This window comes from Carcharodon carcharias, chromosome 15, assembly GCF_017639515.1.
Source record: "Carcharodon carcharias isolate sCarCar2 chromosome 15, sCarCar2.pri, whole genome shotgun sequence".
Classification (NCBI taxonomy): domain Eukaryota; kingdom Metazoa; phylum Chordata; class Chondrichthyes; order Lamniformes; family Lamnidae; genus Carcharodon; species Carcharodon carcharias.
The window spans coordinates 126,051,474-126,068,405 of record NC_054481.1 but is presented as its reverse complement, the minus strand read 5'-3'; the positions used below and the strand labels follow the sequence as shown (position 1 = coordinate 126,068,405).

Below are 16,932 nucleotides of genomic sequence, written 5' to 3'. Positions count from 1 at the left end.
TTCCACACTGACTCAGCTAGCCAATTGATTTTCAAGTAAATGCGTAATCTTAGCTTGAATATGCCCATCACATCTAAGGTGATGATGGACCTGCCACCCAAATGCAGCTCAAACAATTGAGAGGCCTGAAGTCTGGCAAACAGGTACAAATACTGCTGTGATAAGCATAAACCCTCAGTGGTACCAGTTCCTGTAGCAGGAAAGATGTTAGAGGGCATGAGCAGGAGTGGAAGGTGCTACAGGTGGCAAGGGGAGAATAGGAGGGAGAGAGATGGGCACAGAAAGCAGGAGGAGAAAGAGAGAGAGAGAGAGGGGGGAGTAGAGGGGATGGAGGGGGATAGAGGGGCAGAGGGAAGGGAAAGAAAAGGGCAGAGGGAATTGGAGGGTAGAGAGAGCGAGGGGACAAAGCTTGGGAGGGAAGAGAGAGGCCGAATAAATAGCAGGAAAAGAAAAGGGGAGGAAGCAAAAGGAAGAGATGGGGAGAGAGGGGGGTAGAAGCCCAGAATGAGAGTGAGCAAGGGGCAGAGAATGAAAGACAAGACAGGAAAAGAAGAATAGAGAGATACAATCACACAGGCAGAGCCTGAGAGAAGGAGAAAGGAAATGAGAGAGACCACAGAAAAAGGGGAGTGAAAACCATGAGACACAGTAAAAGGACTATGAGACAGGAACTTACAACAAAGGATAAGGAAGGAATACAGCAAAATTAGAGAACGGAACATTAAAAAAATTATTGATAGGAAGAGACATGAGTTCAATGCTGTAATCCAGATTTCAAATAAAAACAATGCTTGCTGAAGTAAAAGATATGGGCTTGGTGCCAGAAGTTTTGAGAGTATTACTGAGTTTACCAGCTTATGATATTTGTTGCAGTTTCATTTTCTTGATTTGCAGAGTCAGTCACCCTGGCTCCAGAATAAAATGTGCATTCACCTGACTTCACAAAATTAAATTGCACACTTGCTCTCCAAACAAAGCAACAAGCTACTCTGTCAGCAACAACAGCGTTTAACCACTCACCTGCAATCCTTCACCCTTGTGCTCTCTGCTGCACCAGATCTCTGCTCCCTTCAAACCAACCTTTCACTATTTGTGAGCTAGTCCCTCTGGTCAAAGTTCAGGAAATCCAACTTTAAGGTTTAAAAAGAACGACTGCACAGGAAACAAACGTCTGAAACAAGAAGACAGATTAATATTTGGATAAAGCATTCTCATCCATCTAACACTCCGCTCTCCTTCTGTACCTCTTCCATCAGCCTGACAACCATTGCCGCCAACTCAACTTCCAACTCGACATCAAACTCTGGGTGTGCCAAATCCTCTCCAGCATAAATGACAAAAACTGCAGCCATCAGCTTCAGCCCAGCAAACACCGATAAACCCCAGCCTTGCTTCTAACGCATTCCTTGGCCAGCACCTCACACTTAGCCCAGAGATTCTACAGTCCCAGCTCAGCCTCTTCCCCCAGATCCCACCAATCACTAAGATCAATTTTCTTTACCTCTGCTTCCAAGTGTCCTCTGCTGACCACCAAAGTCCTTTATCCATCGATGTATCAACGCACAACTGGACTCTTGTCACCTTCTTGTTTCTCTGTACAGCCGACAGGTGATTCAGAATACACCACCTCCAGTCCTGAACCGTACTGAGCTCTGCAACCCAATACCCCTGTCATGGTCAAGCTCCCCAAAGCAAATGACTTAAAGATTCTCACCCTCAGCTGCCAATCCTTCCATGGCTGCCCACCATTATCACCTCTAGCTTTATGTCTCTGCGCAAAATCTTGGGTCCTCCAACACCAGCCCACTTCTCATTCCCTGCCCCCTCTAACATTGGAAAACCAGCTTCTGACATTGCTTACAGCTGCGTCACCCCCAACTCAGCCTTGCTATCTCCCCCGCCGATGGACACACAACCAGTCCTGTGCCACTCAAATCCATTTCAGGACAGGCAACTCCAGTACATCACCTCAGGGGGGGTTACAACACAGGAATGGAGCACCGCATCATCAAATTGCCAAACACTTGTGAATGATGTCTATCCGCTCCAGGGCTGGCGCTTCTGTCGCCACAGTGCAGAGAGGTTAAATTTTCTCCTCAGTCAAGAATCACTGAGGTCAGAGGGCACCTCCCCACCCTTCTGCTCAAGAACATCCAGCTCAGCACAAGCCACAAAGTGAAGCAAGGGCCCTGTGATCGATACAGCTCAGCACTACGCTGATCAGGAATTTAAGTATTCTGTTGTGGAGTAGCTGGGGTGGTGCATTTAGAGCCGAAATATCAGCATTTTGTGTCCCACCCTGTGGCAGAGCCTGCAGATCACACATTGGGGTCATCAGCCACCTCAGAACCCATCCAGCTGGAGCGACAGAAGCAAGTCATCCCCAATCTTGAGGCAGTGCCTAAGACAAGACAGCGTCATTTTCTGATGAGTCTATTTTTTAAAACTTTGCATTTTCTGGGGAATTAAAACCCTGTTGGGGTACAGAGTACTGGCACCCTCAGCTACCTTCATCCAAACCTCTTATTCATATAGCAGTGTGATATTTGACTGTAAGGGGCATCGCACCAACTGCCATCCTGTCCACAGCTGATGTATATACTTTACAGTAGGTGATGGTCACTAAATAGCAATCAGAAGCAAGAGCTGATTACCGCAACGCACCCCCCCACCCCCAACACATACACACACAAAACTGGAACAGGGGACTGTTGAGGTTAATTGCAAAATCCCTTTCAAAGTTAAGATGAAAAAGCTTAGCACCGGACACAGCTACTCTTGGCCATTATGACTTGCATTGTGCAGTAGCGCTTTGTGCTGTTATGACTCTCATTGCTCTTAGAAAAAGAAACTGCCCAACTACAAGACCCAAGAATGTGCAAGGTTAGGGGGAGAAGGTGGGGGAATGGCACTGGATGAGCTGCTCGTTCGGAGGGTCAGCACAGACATGATTGGCTGAATGGCCTCCTTCTGTGCTGCAGCAGCTCTGTGATTCAATCATCTTGGCAGACAAACATCTAAAAAAGGATGCAAAACCCTGTTGAAATATTACACTGGAGCAGTAATAAAATCATTCACACACCACAATTTCCTCGTCCTCCGAGTCTGCCAGTGAAATCAATGCATGTACCATGTGTGAACAGAAGATAAATTTATATTTTGTAATATCCACGTTTTTCAAATGTAAAGGCGTATGGGCGTTTGGATAAACAGTAGAACAAAGGTCCAAGTCCCAGATATGATCTATGATCTTTGGACAACTTGCATCAGTGGAGTTGCTTTAGTGAGCATTCCAAGGAGCACGCAGACACTGAACGCTCGTGAAATAACGAGATGACGGAAGGCACAGTTGAAGAAATATGCTTCAAGGAGACTCTTGAAGGTGGGGTAGAGAGGCAGCAAGGCAGTAGGCTTAGACAGAATGGTCCAGAGATTACAGTCTTGCTAGCCAAAGACAGTGGTGACATGGAGGGAGGGTTTTTATGCTGATCATGGAAAGGCCAAGATCAGAAGAGGGGAGGACACTTAGATCTGTGTTGGAAAATGGCAAGAGTGACAGTACACTGGGGAGTGCAGCCACACTCATGGCACTGTGAGTGGCTAAGCTACACGGGGGGGTGTGGAGGAAAAAGAGGGGAAGAGCAATAGTGGTGGGAGACTCGGTAGTAAGGGGAACAGACAGATGTTTCTGCGGCTGTAGACGTGACTCCAGGATAGTATGTTGCCTCCCTGGTGCCAGGGTCAAGGGTGTCATTGAATGGCTGCAGGGCATTCTAAAGGGGAAGGGCAAACAGACAGAGATCGTGGTACATATTGGTGCCAATGACAGAGGCAGAATTGGCAGCTCAATATTCCAGGATATAGGGTCTTCAGGCAAGACAGGAAAGGAGGTAAAAGAGGAGGGGGTATTGCAATATTGATCAAGGAATCAATTACAGCAGTAAGGAGGGATGACATCTTAGAAGGCTCCTCAAATGAAGCCATATGGGTAGAACTTAAAATCAAAAAAGGAACAATCACATTGCTGGGAGTGTACTATAGACCCCCAAACAGCCAGAGATAAGTAGCAGAGCAGATATGTAGGCAAATTTCAGAGAAGTGTAAAGATAATAGGGTAGTAATAGTGGGGGATTTCAACTTCCCCAACATTAACTGGATAAGTCAGAGTGTGATAGAGGGAGCGGAATTCTTAAAATGCATCCAGGAGAGCTTTTTAAGTCAGTTCGTAGAAGGTCCTACAAGATCCTGGACTTAATTTTAGGGAACGAAGCCAGGCAAGTGGTAGAGGTATCTGTAGGGGAGCATTTTGCAGATAGTGATCATAACTCCATTAGATTCAAGGTGGTTATGGAAAAGGGCAAGGATGGGCCAGAAATCAGAGTTCTAAATTGGGGGAAGGCCGATTTTAATAAGATCAAATATGATTTGGCCAGAGTGGACTGGGAGCAGCTACTTTTAGGTAAATCTGCGTCAAAGCAGTGGGACTCATTCAAGAAGGAAACAGAGAGAGTACAGGACCAACATATTCCAGTAAAGACAAAGGGTGGAACCAACAAGTCCAGGGAATCCTGGATGTTGAGGGATATACAGGATTGGATAAAGAGAAAAAGGGAGGCTTATGGCAGATACTGAGGGCTCAAAACATCAGAAGCCCTAGAGAAATATAGAACATGTAGGGGGGGGAATTTAAAAAGGAAATTAGGAGAGCAAAAAGGGGGCATGAGAAAACATTGGCAGGTAAAATAAAGGAAAATCCAAAGTTATTTTATAAGAACATTAAGAGTAAGAGGATAACTAGGGAAAGAGTAGGGCCCATTAAGGACCAGAGTGGTAATTTGTGTGTGGAGCCAGAAGACGTAGGTAGGGTACTAAATGAATACTTTGTGTCAGTGCTCACAAGTGAGAGGGATGACGTGGGTGTGGAAATCAGGCAGAAGGACTGTGATATAATTAAATAAATTAGCATAGAAAGGGAGGAGGTTCTAAGTGGTCTGGCAGGCTTAAAAGTAAATAAATCTCCAGGCCCGGATGAAATGTATCCTAGGCTATTGAGTGAGGCAAAGGAGGGGATAGCAGGGTGCTGCCAATAATTTTCAATACCTCTCTGGCCACAGGAGAGGTGCTAGAAGACTGGAGGACAGCCAATGTGGTACCGTTATTCAAGAAGGGAGGAAAGGATAAACCAGGGAACTACAGGCCAGTCAGTCTAACCTCAGTGGTGGGGAAACTATTGGAAGGAATTCTGAGGGACAGAATTAATCTACACTTGGAGAGGCAGGGATTGATCAAGGACAGTCAGCATGGTTTTATTAAGGGGAGGTCATGTCTGACCAATTTGATTGAATTTTTTGAAGAGGTGACCAGTGTGTAGATGAGGGCAATGCATTTGATGTAGTCTACTTGGACTTCAGCAAGGCTTTTGATAAGGTCCCACATGGGAGACTGATAACCAAGGTAAGAGCCCATGGGATCCAAGGCAACTTGGCAAATTGGCTCCAAAATTGGCTGAGTGGCAGGAAGCAGAGGGTGATGGTCAAGGGGTGTTTTTCTGACTGGATGCCTGTGTCAGTGGGGTTCCACAGGGATCAATGTTGGGTCTCTTGCTGTTTGTGGTATATATAAACGATTTAGACTTGAATGTAGGAGGGTTGATCACTAAGTTCACAGATGACACGAAAATTGGTGGGATGGTAAATAGTGAGGAGCATAGCCTTAGATTACAGGAGAATATGGACGGGTTGGTCAGGTGGGCTGATCAGTGGCAAATGGAATTTAATCCACTTGGGCAGGACAAACAAGGCACGGGAATACACGATGAATGGTAAGAACCTGGGAAGTACTGAGGATCAGAGGGACCTTGGTGTGCATGTCCAACGGTCCCTTAAGGTAGGGGGGCAGGCAGATAAGGTGGTTAAGAAGGCATATGGGATACTTGCCTTTATTAGCCGAGGCATTGAACATAAGAGCAGGGAGGTTATGCTGAAACCGTATAAAACGCTGGTTAAGCCACAGCTAGAGTATTGCGTGCAGTTCTGAAATCCGCATTATAGGAAGGATGTGATTGCACTAGAGAGAGTGCAGAAGAGATTTATCAGGATGTTGCCTGGGCTGGAGAGTTTTAGTTATGAGGGGAGATTGGATAGATTAGGGTTATTTTCCTTGGGGCAGAGGAGATTGAGGGGGGACATGATTGAGGTGTATAAAATTATGAGGGGCATAGATAGGGTGGACAGGAAGGAACTTTTCCCCTTGGTGGAGGGATCAATAACCAGGGGACATAGATTTAAGGTAAGGGGCAGGAGGTTTAGAGGGGATGCAAGGAAGAATATTTTCACCCAGAGGGTGGTAGGAATCTGGAACTCTCTGCCTGAAAGGGTGGTAGAGGCAGAAACCCTCATAACATTTAAGAAATATTTGGATGTGCACTTGAGTTGCCATGGTATACAAGGCTATGGGCTTAGCGCTGGAAAATGGGGTTAGAATAGTTAGGTGCTTGTTTGACCAGCACAGACTCAAAGGGCCGAAGGGGCTTTTTCTGTGCTGTAGACCTCTATGGCTCTATCTGGGGTAAGGCCACGGACGGATCAGTTAATGGGGATCTTGGATCCTTTGAACTGAGCGATGGGTCATGGAACCAATGAGAGTTGGCAAGGGGAGGTATTAGGGACGGGCAACAATTAGTCCAGCTCCAAGCCTGGTTATCCCCACCATTATCCCCCATTGAAAACTTTGCCCAGGCCTTCATTCAGGGCAAGATGTGAGTGCCAGAATTGATAGATGGTGGAGCACAGGGAAAGCGTGTTGGGGAGGTGATGAACGCACGGATGGGAATTTCAGTGGGGGCGGAGGTGGGGGTGTGGGGAGGGTCGGCATTGCCTCGGATTCTGAGGTTTGAAAGGTACGGGCCCCGCTACATCTAAAGCACAGGAGAGCTTCCTCAATGGGGTACTGTACACACAGGGGACATCTCACAGGGACAAACCTTGCTTCATTCAGGGCTTGCCAATTTCAGACTTTCGCATGATCATAGACATTCTATCCCTCTTGCAAATTTAAAAACACACACACACACACACACACACAAATCTGAAACAAAATCAGAAAAGGCTGGAAACATTCAGATCAGACAGCATCCATGGACACAAAAGACACGTTTAACATTCCTGATATATCCTGTTCCGTTGGTGCGGTCACGCCTGCAAGGTAAATATCTTATCCGCGTATACTGACGGGTTTCAGGGAATTTCTGCTCTCTTTTCAAACCTGTGCACCATTGATTGATTTGAACAGGACCCCTGTCAGGTTAAAGCGCTGTGACACAGCATACTGCAAACTTCAGCCCTCTACATATCTCAGCGAGTATCTTCTGTACTGTATCGTTACTTGTATCGTTACTGTATCCCCGCAATCGATCATAATGTGCAACCCCAAGTCCCGTTGGTTTTCATAAGCAATTTATTGGTGCAACTTGCGCCAACGATCCCCCTGCAACATCTGGACCACATGTCACCCTCCCCCTGCCAACGAAATAAATGACCTCCCCAAAACGCAAGGGCGATTAAAGCCCGAATTTTGCACCAACCTGCTTCGTATCGCACTTCCTTATTCGTGCGACACTGGCCAGGGATTGGTGTAGCGACAAGTCATCATCTGACTACTGCTTCCGGCCAACAGGGGAAACAGAAATAAAAAGAAACAGAATGCCTGTCTTTCAGAAAAAATGTTGCATTGATCAGGCGTTTTGCTTTCACACGCCTGAGTTTTGTGGGTCTTCCCCGTGGTTTGTACCGTGTGGTCTGTGCCTCTGGTGATGTGACCTGGACAATGACACTCAGGGGTTATTCTAGCTGGGTCTCCAGACTCTCAGCGTTTCCTCTCAAGGATTGGGAATAGTTAAAACAATTTGCAGTGTAAGAGACAGCACAAAAGGAAACCCAGTGCGTTTCTGCAATCCCTTGTCAAATCATCAAGCTTGCCCCCAAATCCTTCACAAACGTTGATGTTGTCCAGTTTGTGCACAGCAAGATCCCACAGAAAATGTACTGGACGGTCAGTTCATCTGCTCTGGGGGTGCTGAAAGCAAAATGCTGCGGATGCTGGAAATCTGAAACAAAAAATAGAAAATGCTGGAAAAGCTCAGCAGGTCTGACAGCATCTGTGGAGAGAGAAACAGAGTTAAAGTCTCGAGTCTGTATGCACTCATCTCTCCACAGATGCTGTCCGTACGGACTCGAAACATTCGTTCTGTTTCTCTCTCTCCACAGACACTGTCCGTACGGACTGGAAACGTTAACTCTGTTTCTCTCTCTGCGGATGCTGCCAGACCTGCTGAGTTTTTCCATCATTTCCTATTCTTGCTCTGGGTCCTCTTGTCTAAAGGCAGAATGCTGGCCAGGATGTAAGAACTCCCAGCTCTTCATGAATCAATGTCATAAGATCTTTCATTTTCAACAAAGCCTATAGATTGCTCTTGAGTTAGGTCCTTCCAGGGTCATCTCTTGTTTTCATCCAACTTCTAATGAAGACTTGCATTTTTGTAGGACCTTTCACAACCTCGGGATATCCTAAAGCGCTTTCCAGCCAATGAAGTAGTTTTGAAGTGTAGTCCCTGTTGTACAGCAGGTACAGGAGATGTGGGGTACAGATTCAGGAGTAACGCATTCTCTCCAACAAGCTCCACCAAGTCTTCATGTGCGTCTATGGATGTGGAGTGATGGTGGCCATATAACCATTAGGGAAGAGATTGGAGCCTCTTCTAATCCTGATCTGCCATTTACAGAATCACTGGATGGTGATCAGAAACTGGAATCATGGCTGATCTCCTCCACTTCACCTCAGGGGCCTGAGGTTCATCGCGTTCCCCTCCCTGTTGCTCAGCTGGGATAGCGGACAGGACAGATCAGGTAGTGATAAAAGCAAAATACTGCGGATGCTGGAAATCTGAAACAGAAACAAAAATAGCTGGAAAAACTCAGCAGGTCTGACAGCATCTGCGGAGAGGGATACAGTTAACATTTCGAGTCCGTATGACTTTTCATCAGTTCTGACAGCATCTGCAGAGAAGAATACAGTTAACATTTCGAGTCCGTATGACTTTTCATCAGTTCTGATGAAGAGTCATACGGACTCAAAATGTTAACTGTATTCTTCTCCGCAGATGCTGTCAGACCTGCTGAGTTTTTCCAGCTATTTTTGTTTTAGTTTGAGATCAGGGATTGAAGCTGAGATGTTCTGTTTGTGGCTGATACAGCCCAGCTTCTTCAATGGTTCAGTGTTTCATGAATTGAAATCACTCATTGCCCCAGCTAACCCATCAGAGAAGCCAGCTGCTCAATATCAAATAGTCTTCTCATCTGGTCCAGCACGTTAATGTTTTGTTAACACTTTCTCTGTACAGTAAATCTAAATAGTAATAACGATTTAGCATTTATATAGCACCTCCAATGGTAGTGAAACATTCCAGGAGCATTATCAAACAAAATTTGACACTGGGCCACGTAAGGAGATATGAGGACAGGTAAACACATGTTTGGTCAGAGATATGCTTTATAGAACAGAGGTATGTTTTAAGCTATGTTTTAACTAACGTCTTAAAGGAGGTGAGCGAGGTGGTGAGATTTAGGGAGGGAATTCCAGAGGTTAGGGTTAAAAACTATGAGAAAATTCTTAACACAAAATCCCAGATCTCAGTGACAAATCTGAAGATGTATTTCATGGTGAAATTTCAACTGCTTTGTTAAAAGTCACAATAAACATCTTGCTTGGCATCACCTAATTCATTACAAATAAAAAAAAGAAAAAGGGCAGATTCTCAAAATCAGAAATAAAAACAAAAAATTCTGGAAATTTCACAGCAGATCCATCAGCATCAGATGATAGTTCAGAGGCAGTTAGGCTGAATAGCAGGAGACAGTGGGAGTAATGGGCAGATAGTGTAATTGGCAGCATTTGACTAGAGGTGCCGTGCAAGGATCTGTGTTGGGGCCTCAACTGCTCACTGTCTTCATTAAGGATTTAGATGGTAGGACAGAGAGAGCCACTTATCCAAGTTTGACAATGACACAAAGAGATTGCACTGTAAGCAGTAGATGGAAGTGCAAAGTTACAAAGAGGTATTAATAGATTAAATGAATGGTCAAAACTATGACAAACAGATTTCAATGCAGCCTAGTGTGAGGTCACAAAAGGATAAATCAGGGGCGATGGTGGTGAAATGGTAACATTGCTAGACTAGCAATCCAGAGGTCCAGACCAAGGCTGTGGGGACATGGGTTCAAAACAGCAGCTGGTGGAACTTAAATTCAATTAATAAACTGGAATATGAAGCTATAGTCTCAGTGACGGTGACCATGAAACTATCATTGATTGTTGCAAAAAAACCCCAATCCAGCTAGGGAAAGGAAATCTGCTCTCCTTACCTGGTCTGGCCTGCATGTGATTCCCACAACAATGCAGTTGACTCTTAACTGCCCTCTGAAATGGCCTAGGAAGCCACTCAGTGCAAGGGCAAGTAGGGATGGGTAACAAATGCTGGTCTTGCCAGTGATGCCCACATCTCATGAAAGGATTGAGGGGGGAACTTTGTAAATGGTGAAAATCCAAGAGTTGTGGGGACCATGTACATAGATCAGTAAAAGGTCACAGACAGACCCAATGGAATCCTGGAAGGAAGAGTAAGTCAAAACTGGGTGAAAACTGCAATTGTTTCTAACTGGAATAACCGGTATGCATTGTGACGGGTGGGGTGCAACTGGAACAACCAGGATTTCCAATCATAAATCATTTGCCCCCCTCGACCACCCCACCGATTTGTCACCCAACTTAGGCTACAACTGGTTGTGATTTACTGGGAGCAGTTAACTTGAACTGGGGACTGGCTGGCATTATTTATTCATTCATGAGATATGGGCTTCGCTGGCTCGACCAACATTTATTGCCCATCCCTAGTTGCCCTTGAGAAGGTGGTGAGTGAGCTGCCTTCTTGAACCGCTGCAGTCCATCTGGTGTAGGTACACCCACAGCGCTGTTAGGGAGGGAGTTCCAGGATTTAGGCACAGCGACGGTGAAGGAACAGCGATATATATCCAAGTCAGGATGGTGAGTGGCTTGGAGGGGAACTTCCTGAAGTCAAGCGTGCCCCATTCTTGCCCCGGTTCCTTAGTAGGGGCCACACTGGGACTCTGACGCTATAGATGTATACGCCTACCTCTGATTTCAATGTGGCTTTTGAGCAGCTGGTCAGCAATCTACACTGCTGCCTGAACGGCAGGGTTACTGAAAGCTGGTGATTATGAAGAATCAGGACAAGATCAATGGAGAGGAGGAGGAGGAGGAGGACGAGGTGGAGGAGCTGAGTGGAAGAGTCCCCAGGTTGACTGTGGACAGAAAGCTGAGCCTGAGCAGAAAACGGTCTGGACAAAAGTCGCCTTGAGGAGAACACCTGGGTGCCCTCACCCACTCTGCCCTCGCACTCACTCACTCACTCTCCTTCACTCACCCTCGCTAATTCACTCACCCATTCATTCACCCTCATTCATTCACTTGTTCATTCACTCACCGTCGCTCATTCACTCACTCATTCTCACTCGCCCTCGCTCACTCACTGTCTTTCACACTGACTCACCCTCACTCACTCACTCACTGAATCAGGGGGGATGGGGCGATGAGAAGGGAGACCGGGAGTGAGGCCTGAGGCTTAGCAGCGCCCAAACGCGAGTACTCGTCGAGGGGAGTGGAAGGGGGCCGCTGGGGGAGCGGAGATGTTGACACACTCTTTTTTATTTCTAGAAGATAGGAATGCAACAGCTAGCAGCTATACAAAGCCCTTGATAGACCACAGCTGAAGTGCTGTATTTAGTTGTGGGCTACGCACCTTATATTGGTAGCAACACTCCCTCTAAGTAGTGTGGCCAAGTAGCAACACGAAAGTTCCTGTACAGGCTATGCACAAGAAAACTCATTTAGGATGCTGGGTGCAAAATTTAAATGGGCTGAATGCTCAAATAAATCATCCATGCACTCCAAATAAAATTAGAGGGTACATTGATAGACAGCAGAGAGCATAGATTTATCAGAATGAGAGCTGAACTCCAAGGGTTAAATTATGAGGAAAATTACTCAGACTAGGATTGTACTCCCTGAACTTTAGAAAGCTAAGGGCGATTTAATTGAAGTTTGCGTGATATTAGGGGAAATTGGTTGGGTGGATAGATGGAAACTATTTTCATTGGTTGGGCAACCGAGAGTGCAGGACATGACTTAAAAGTTGGGGTCGAACCTTTCAGGAGCAAATTAAAAAACAGAAAATGCTGAAAATATTCAGCAGTTCTGGCAGCAACTGTGGAGAGAGAAACAGGAGTTAATGTTTCAGGTCAATGACCTTTTATAAGATCTACTCAGAGTAATGTTAGGAATTCACCAAGGCTCATTTGACAGCACCTTCCAAACCCACGACCACTACCATCTAGAAGGACAAGGGCAGCAGACGCATGGGAACACCAACACCTGGAAGTTGCCCTCTAAGTCATCCACCATCCTGACTTGGAAATATATCGCCGTTCCTTCACTGTCGCTGGGTCAAAATCCTGGAACTCTGCCTATAACAGCACTGTAGGTGTACCCACACCACATGGATTGCAGCAGTTCAAGAAGGCAGCTAACCACCACCTTCTCAAGGGCAATTAGGGATGGGCAATAAATGCTGGCCTAACCAGCGAAGCCCGCATCCCGTGGATGATTAAAAAAGAAAATACTTATCCATGTAACGGAGGGTAGATGTTTGGAACTCTCTCCCTCAAATCAAAGTTGATGTTGGTTCAACTGTTAATTTTAAACCTGAGATTGATGGATTTCTGTTGAAACAACAGTATTGAAGGATATGGGGAAAAGTTGAGTACATGGAGTTAGATCGCAGACCAGCCACAATCTCATTGAATGGGAGAACAAGTTGGTGGGGTGAATGCTCTACTCCTGATTCTATGGCCTGGATTTTCTGGCCCTGTCCTCTGCTGGAATCTTCCAGTCCCGCCAAAAGTCAATGGGTTTTTGACTAGCCCCTTGCATTCCCCACAGTGACTGGAACATCCCAGTCCATGCTGTTAGTTAATTGATTTCATTAATAATAGTACCTATTAAAGATGATACAGCAAAATAGCTAGTGTGCCTTTAGATAAATAGACAAATATGAAATACCATCTCTGATCTTGGGGCTGAGAAATCTGTCAGTATCATTTTGCAATTAATTTCATTTTATATTGGGTTAATTATAGCGTATTATCCATTTTCTGCTGCATCATCTCTTTTTGTACCTTTTATGAAGTTACTGGGCCTAATAAAAATACACCATAATATATTACGAGATACTGGGATAAAGAGTAGTCAAAAAGAGGATGCTGAGTGATTATCAGCAGCTAATAAAATACCCAGATACATTCTCAATGATTTTTAACCTTTCCATTGGCATCGTTTCACTGAAAATCTGGATGCCGTGCACACTAAAAGCCGGTTTCAAAGCTCTTTAGCAAGGCAGCACACCTCTTTTGTTGAATTCACTCCAAAACACAATTAAACACTCGTCTAATTTATTTCAGGGGCCTCGTGCACGTGATGGTTATCAGTTAAATGAAGCAGCAGCCGTGATGACCAGGTCAACCGTCATCATTTAAGGGCTGATTTGAAGAAAAGCTGTATGCTCAAAACTTATCCTAATTGGCTTTAATTGGTATTAATTTAGCAATCCCACGGAGATAGAGAAGGTAGAGATGGAGATGTCACAGTGGTGCAGTAGATAGCGTTTTTGGACTAGGAGTTTAAGTCCATTCACAGGTTTGAAGCTCTCTGCATTGCCTTGACTCGTCTTAGAGATGCAGATACAAAGGGGGAAAGGTTTCCATTAAAGCACAGTCCTCTTAATGAGTAAATGAATAAAATAAATTAACAGCGTTTATGCGGAAGGCGAGAAATGTGTGTTGGATCCAGAAATAATGCTAATAAAACCCAACCACAGGGGCTTGAATCATAAGGAAGTGCGCTAAACCATATCAGAATTGTTCCGGAGTAGGTGGACATGAGTTGAAATATGACAGCACTTGATATTTACTATCTATCCAATCATAAGAATGTTTCAGATCCCTGTTAATGTTTCAAAATTGGCTGATCGATTCTGGTTATTAAGGACACCAGAGGGGATAACAAAGCAGAACTCCTGAACTAGATCTTGGAGATCTATGTTTTCTTGAGATTTATAGAGAGGTATTGTAGAAAATACAATTTAATGTGGACTTTAATGCATAAGGCCTTCAATTTTTTTTCAAAACAAAATCGTTTGCAAAACATAAAATGATCACATAAACTGCCACAAAATATAATCATTGTGCCACTTGCATGCAGTGTCACTGATGAAAATAACACACCGTGAAAAGAGTTTTGCCAAACAATTTTTGACGAAGACTGTAGCCCTTTAACAAATGGAGGAGATGAGGTACCACGGGCAAAATTCCAACCTCAGACAGATCGGTGGTAAATGGAGCTGCGTCCAAAATTAGACTTGAAAGTTTTTTTCGCAGTATTCTCCTGAAAAAGATAGCTCTGTTTCTGTTTTCACTGATGCTGCCAGACCTCCTGAGTATTTCCAGCATTTTCTGTTTTTATTTCAGATTTCCAGTAGTTTGTTCTTGGATATTTTTTTTTTAAATTGGCTCCACTCTTTGAAGCAGATTTTTAGTCATCCTCAGACCCCACGAGTCAGCTTCTGCCCTTGCTGTAGGTTTTAATTTTGAAATAAAAGGAAACATTTTCTCTGTTGGTTTGTTTAAAGCTGATTTCTAACCTTACATTTGTGTTGGCTGTGGTTCAGTTGGTAGCACTCTTGCCTCTGAGTCACCAAGTTCTATGGTTCAAGCCCCACTCCAGGATTCAAGCACAGCAATCTAGGTTGACCCTCCAGTGCAGTACTGAAGGAGTGCTGCACTGTCGAAGGTGCCATTTTTCAGATGAGATATTAAACTGAGATGCTGTTTGCCCTTTCATGCAGATGTAAAAGATCCTATGGCAATCTAAGAAGAGTAGATGTCCTGGCCAATATTTATCCCTCAATTAATACCACAAAAACAGATAATCTGGTCATTATCCCATTGCTGTTTGTGGGAGCTTGCTGTGCGCAAATTGGCTGCTGCATTTCCTACATTAAAACAGTGACTACACTTCAAAAGTACTTCATTGGCTATAAAGCACTTTGAGATGCCTGGTGGTTGTGAAAGGCACTATATAAATGCAAGTCTGTCTTTCCATTTCCCTGATTGACCAGGGTAAAGTCAGCCATCAAAATGGATTTGGATAAATATTTCTCTGCAAGTATTCAGTTTGTTAATCATTATTTTATTTTTGTTGCAGCTGGAATTATATTATGTTAGTTTGGTTGCCATGTGTGTTTGCTGTGCAAGATGGAAGTTTTTAACTCATTATTATCCTCTGCCAGGCAGTAGTGATATGATAATGGTAAATCAACCATTCTGCCTGGTCTGGCCTACATGTCCGCAAGAATGTGGTTGACTCTTCAATGCCCTCTGAAAAGGGCAATTAGGGATGGGCAATAAAGGCTTGGCCTAGCCAGCAACGCCCACATCCCATGAACGAATATAAAAAGAATGTATGGGGCTCTGTGTGAAATGACTTTAAATGGCTGCAAGCCTTGATGAACAAACTTTGAATTATTAGGTTTTAGGTTATTCGTTCTGTTCTTGGGGGAATGGAAATTAGGCTGTTTAGTTTCCATGGTAACACCTTGATAAATTATCAAAGCTAATCTCTTAGAAACCAGCCAAACCGAGTTGAACCACTTCTTTACAGCTTTACACTCTTAAGTAACAGAAAGGGGGCAATCCGATTAATGTTCACCAGATTTACACATTTACAACAGCCTTGAGGTTGGTAAATATCTTTAACAATATGTACCATTGCATGACACTTCAGTAGTCAAAGGTGGTTTCAAGATTTGGGTACAATTTAACATTGAAACAATTAGTTTTGTCCAAAGGTACAGGGGAGATGTTTTTATTTTAAACCATTGAAACAAAAAAAATAAAATTGGTTGTGAAATGGAAGCAAGACGTTTTTCAAAACAGGCTATCACCACGTTGAGCAATCAGCATTACTTATAAGAGAGAGCCTGCTGTTAGCTCACAATAATATTGGCTGAGCTAACATCTTGTTGGCTAACAGCAGCTGTGAAAGGTGCTCTTTGGTCTGTCCGAAACTTGTCGGTCTTCCAGCGCAAAGAGTTGTCCCCGACCGAGTGTTGCAGACTGGCACATTCCAAGGTCCAGGACCACGTGCTGAAGGACGCACTAAAGCTTGGGGCAGCTGCCGCAAAGGCCCAATGGGAGAAAAGCCACAGTCTAAGGCCTTCCTGGCATTGTATACCCAGGGGCTGGAACCCATACAAAACCCCTTGGGCTAGATGTTTGACATGAAATGTGTGTTGTAAATACCAGCTGTAATTGTTCGTGTCGTGAGGCACCTCATATACTGTACTGAAAGAAATTGAACTGTATAGCTCTTTAAGTAATGTCAAATTTGAACTGTTACGTAATGTGCTTTTACAAATTGTATGAACGAAATTTATTTTTGAGAAAAAGTAGAAGGAAATGGGAAATGAAAACCGAACATGCTGGAAATACCCAGCAGATTTGGCAGCAGCTTTGGTGAGAGAAACAAAGTTAATGTTTCAGTCCTTCAGAACTGTTCTGAAGAAAAAGTCCTTGACCTGAAATGTTAACTTTGTTTCTCTCTACACTGATGCTTCCAGACCTGCTGAGTATTTCCGGCACTTTCCATTTTTATTTCAGATTTCCAGTATCCGAAGTATTTCGCTTTCATTGTAGGAAGAAAAGAAGGGCAGGGGAGGGGAAGTAACTCATATTCGGAGGAATATCC

The 16,932-nt window shown here is 44.4% G+C and overlaps 1 protein-coding gene across 4 annotated transcripts in view; it reads right to left on the bottom strand.

Annotated features, from left to right (window-relative positions):
• h6pd (hexose-6-phosphate dehydrogenase (glucose 1-dehydrogenase)) overlaps positions 1-16,932 on the bottom strand; it is a 93,668-nt gene that overhangs the window by 62,617 nt on the left and 14,119 nt on the right. Inside the window, exons 1-2 of one of the 4 annotated variants that reach the window (XM_041206355.1) lie at positions 7,583-7,612; positions 1,021-1,171 (exon numbers count right to left, since the gene is read on the bottom strand). The gene's annotated coding sequence lies outside the window, so the exon portion shown is untranslated. Of the gene's footprint in view, positions 1-1,020; positions 1,172-1,501; positions 2,008-7,582; positions 7,613-16,932 lie in introns of those variants that run through there. The other 3 variants (XM_041206354.1, XM_041206356.1, XM_041206358.1) reach the window with 3 other exon arrangements.